We start from the raw sequence: 5575 nt of genomic DNA, 5'->3' as shown, positions 1-5575 counted from the left end.
GACATTATACGTGTATAGTAGCGGCAACGATGCGCGTAAAAGACTTCAGTTGTGCAGTAATACACAACGACGCGTTATTCAAATCTCATTCAGAACTGTTCAGGAATCGGCAATCTCACGGATTCGGTGTAACATATTAATGTCGTCATTCATTTATTGGATTTCTTACTGATGCTGAATACGGCTTGTAAGCATATGTTACCATTAACAATATATTACGTACGTGTATTTCTTTGGACTTCACCAGGAATAAGATTCTATTAATATTCTGCAATAAAGATATTACTGACACTTTAAAGTATACGCTAAAGTATATCCTAAAAATATAGCCTCTGAAATGACTTATAGATGATTTATATATAATTGTCTTGTAACAATATATATAATAACACGTACCTATTAGATATATTTTTGTTGTTTTTTATTTTTCGGGATACGTCCTCTTCATTAATAGTTAAATAATAGTTAAATAGTTTTCCTAGGACTAATTAATCATTTAAATAGTATACGTATGAATACAACTTTTTCAATGCATGTACTATATTATGTTGAACTTATTAGTTTATTTAGAAATTATTTTAAAATGACTTTAAAATTATAAGATGTATTAATAATATAATATGACTTTTCAGTTGAAAACTGAAGTGTTGATTTTTTGCGTGCATGATTATACACGTGCGTGTGATTGAATATATTATTTTCATACTGTTAAGGAATGATGGATCACATAATCAAGCTTTAAATATAAAGGAACTACGTCTTAAAATTATTGGTTTATTCGAAAAATTATAATATATTCATATACTCGTATTATACCATTTTATGTATACGTATAAGTTATAATATATATGGACATTATGTATGATAAATAGTTTGTATTAACGATATAAATATCTTCCATCGGGTAAATCCAATGTAAATAATTATTGAACAGTCGCAAAATATTTATGCACACCTGTAAAATGCATTTACTGAAGTAAAAGATTTGTGACCGCACCTTACAAGAAAATTAATCAACATATTGTAAAACAAGTCATAATGGATACCGAAATTATCGTTAAGCAAGGAAGAAAAAACACCATGCACCAAAAAAGGAAACCGGCTGCTTTTAGTGTAAAATTATTAGTCATTATAGTAACTGCAATACTACTTTTTTATATAATTTTTTTCTTTTAAAAAAAGTTTGGCACACAAAGATAATATGTAAACGGTTATATGTTATTTTCGGGAGTCACTAAGTTTGAAAAAAATGCATGAAAATCAATTAAAATTGTTTTAAAATATTTCATGCGTTATTATACATGTTACGGTACACTTTATGAAATCTACCTATTACAGTAGTATTTTTGATTTCCGTAAAAATATTAGTAGTGAATTGTTTGCAATTTCTAAAGAAACAATATAAATTTCTAACGTTAGTATTATTTTTCTCTGTATATCGTACGTAACTGTCAATTCGATAACTTACTGCTAATTAATATTATTTAGCCGGTCTAGGATTCAAAACTACAAAACCGATTCGAAAAATAAAACTGAATTATTCTCCCAACGGAATCGTATTGAATTATCCTACCAAAATTTATTCAAATAAATACATATCAAATGGGCTTGATTAAAATTCTTCTTAACTCATTCGGAGGCTCACGCAATGGTTATATAACTTTCTTTTACGGTGCACCGATAAAATAACTCGCAAAACACCTATCATTATATATTACACCTTCACATTGCACATACGGTTTTCGTTTAAGACGGTTCGACGGTTTTCAATTGAATCGTCGTCGATTTCATGTATTGATACGTATGTGCATCAAGACAATGGTGCGCACGCATACGTAAACAAATTGCTATTTCATCGATATAGAACAATGCTGCTCGAAGTGACCTTTAGAGGAATTCCCGAGCCTGTTTTTTCGTTTATTTTTATTATTATAATGTTGTTTTTTTAATTGATTAATCATCGCCGACGTGACCGATACGTATCCCCATATTGTATACCGTTGTTCGCGTCGTTCGCGAACATAATATAATATAGTAAATAGTATAGATTGTTGTGTTGGATGCGTGCGTGGTGTAACGGCGCGAATCGTTTCTTTTTATTACGATTTAAAATCGCAAAAAAAAAAAGGAGATGTGGCGGCGGCGTCGACGGTATATATCGAAGAATAAAAAAAAAAAAGAGAGTGGTGGAAAAGAATAATAAGAAAATAAACATGGATCGAACGTCAAAATTGTCTGGCCATTTGTACATAAAATACCATTGTGATACCATCGTTTTGTCCTCAAACTTTATTATGCTGTTTTCCATGCAGATGGCTCCGAACAAATGACATGTTTATTTATGCAAACTGTTCGATCGTCTTTTACGAGGGAATAATACTCCCGCCGGTCGAGGAATATATTACTATTAAAATATATGCCCCGTACGTTCGCCAGCGGTTTCTAGAAAACGAATACACACGACCGGCTGAAAGCTTGATTCGATAGTATTTATGTTTATTATACGTGTATTTTTATTTTTTTTATTTTATATTTATATTTATTTTACTGCAGCGTATTATAGCGTTATTATTATTGGTTTCGTGCGCGACGATGAAATCTAATATCCCGCGTCGAGAAGTAAACGTAAAAAATAATAATTATTATTACAATTATACAACGTCGTCGTCGGCTTTTCTAGTAATCCAGAAACTAATTGTACAATTCCGCAGACACTCATCCGCCGCAGCAATATTTGTATTCGAAGTATTTGCGCGCATGGCAACCCGCGTATCTATACGTGCTACATTTATGTCAAGCTAAATTATTCTCAATGCACGAAGCACCTCCCAAGTAGCGTTACATTATTCAACAAACGTAATATTGAAAAAAATAACACAATAATTGTTATTATGTTGCGCTGCGAAACGTTGACTAATAAAGTTCCATGCCAGTGGTCCTTGTACACAATTTAAACCACCAACATCGCAATATCAATAAGAAGAAATCGCTGTTGCTAAAATCCGAAGAATAAAATTGTTATTTTGATAAGATCAACTACTGTTGATCAAAATCCAATCGTAGAAATAACCGTAGGTGAATAAATTATTAAACAACGTATGCGAACAACATCAAGGATCGAAAAACGTCATTGATTTTCTTCGTCGAGATACACCGTACACATTTTATGATGACCATGATACTCGAATATAACACATAATTAGTCTCATAAATTTCAATAACAATCTAAAAATGAATAATTACATAAATAAATAAAGCGTAAACGTTTCAGCGGTGCGCATATGGTTGAGTTTGGCATATGCATGCATAATTGAGTACGTTTTGCAAAAGTGATACTAAAATTATAATTTAATATTAAGCTGTATTTAAAATATTAACATAAAATTTTCATTCTGCCTTAAGGATCTTATACACTCGATAGGACTTGGCACATACCGACCAAATTTCGTGTGTTCCCAACAATATTATAAATATTAAAAACATGTGTTTTTTTTCTTGTCCAGATTTGTTAAGACGAAAAATACGCGTAGGTAATAAACCGTGTTGAACATTTATACCTATGTATACACTATCGTAAATGCCGTTTTATGGGAATTCCGTTGTTTGAAATTTGAGTGGATCTTTTGACAGTAATCGCAAAGATTTGTTAGCGAATTTATAGCGGTTGAAATTTCTCCGTCCATTGTATCATATTCACCATAATAATAATATACACTTGAGTTCTTATACTAAAACGCATAAATATATTGAAAACGTATTAATATTAATATAACCATTTGGTCTAAGACATTTATTAGTATTATTTTTTTTTCTTCCATAATAAATACATATATTTGTATAAAATTGAAATAACCGTAGAATATAATGTTAAAATTACTATGGATTGAAATGTAATCCTACATCGTTTAAGTTTACAAAATCTGTATAAACGCCCATTTACATTATATTATTATGATTTTTTCTTTACATTATTTTTAAAACAATATAAGGTTAGATTTATTTATTAAAATTTATTTCATTTTATTGTATAATAATGTGTACAATAGTAACAAATCGTGTTAAAATATAAACGCCGCAAATTAATGTTTTTTTCTTAAATAAGAATACCTAACATGATTGTCTGCGACCTAGTGATAATAATATTTTCGAAATACATACATATTTATTTTTTCTATCGACTGTAATATACAATATACTATAAGTATTATTATCACTAGCAGTGAAGCAACTATGAGGGGGAAGACAAGAGGGGTGCTTAAGTATTCCCAACTTAATTTAAAGTACTGCATGTTCCAAGTCGTTGTAAATTAAAAATATCCATAGTTAATGACATTGTTCCAGATGCGACGGAAAGTTTACGTTTGTCAACTAATGTGTACAGAAATGCTATTATGTAACTAACATATGTTTTTGAGTGGCATAAACTGTTTCTTGAAGGTCGTAATGAAGTTAAAAACAAACAAAGTGTTGCCTGTCCATGCTCATCAAAACATTTCAAAATTAATGATATCATATGAAAAATGGCGATGAACATTAGAGTAATAGCTGAAATGGTTAATATTGACAAGGAGACCGTTAGACAAATAATTTGTTTAATAAAATTATTAAATTATTATTTATTTTGACATGACAAAAGTCTGTGTTGAAATGGTTTCTAAAATCTCTCTTAGGAACAAAAAACAGTCGGCAACAAATTTGCATAGACATTCTCCAACAGATGCGAAATGAGCCAAACTTGTTGAAAAGGGTGATAATATTTGATGAAACTTGGATTCTAAAAATTAATTCTAATTAAATGGGTATCACAAGGACATACTGTAAATTAATATAATTATTTACAAGTTTTCGGAATATTTGACGAGAAGAACACACTATAGAAAGAGTAAGAAGAAAGCGACCAGAATTATGATAAAACGAATCGTGGTTTTGCATCAAGACAACGCGCCGACTCATAATGCTTTATCAATAAAACAGTTTTTAGACAAAAATCTAATTCCAGTGCTACATCCCCCACAGATCTAGATCTCACTCCATGCGACGTTTGCTCTTTCCAAAATTAAAAAGCGCGTTAAAAAGGACTTAAAAATGTACGCTAATCATATTAAACTGTCATAAAATATTATATCGTTTATCATCGAAGCAAATTAATTATAATATACGTTTTTCGTTGACAATTTACAATCAGTATTAAGTGTTCGAAGATAACGTACAAACACGGTGTTTTTTCACCTTTATTTCGTTTCACTTTCGTTTCGGCGTATTTTCAACCACCCCCGTTGAGACGCCCCGCCGCGGCGACGTTGGACTTATCGCGAAAAACGAAAAAGCAATACAGTATCAATGATTTTTTATCATTTACCTCCCCTTCACCTCATCGTCCGTCCAAGGAAAATCATAATAATCATCGTAACCGTTGCGACGCGCACGTGCGAAGAGGAGAAAAACCGAAGAGGGTGTGCGCGTCGGCCAATACGGCCGGTTGGCGCGCTGCACCGGTCGGCCAAACGGCGCGCGCTCGGTATCGCGACGCTTCCGCCCGCCGACCGCCCGCGTACGACCGGCGCACCGGCACCGG

Source organism: Sipha flava, unplaced genomic scaffold, assembly GCF_003268045.1.
Source record: "Sipha flava isolate LNK unplaced genomic scaffold, YSA_version1 290_pilon_pilon, whole genome shotgun sequence".
In the NCBI taxonomy this organism is placed as follows: Eukaryota; Metazoa; Arthropoda; class Insecta; order Hemiptera; family Aphididae; genus Sipha; species Sipha flava.
The sequence above is the reverse complement of the archived record's forward strand: the minus strand, read 5'-3'. Positions refer to the sequence as shown.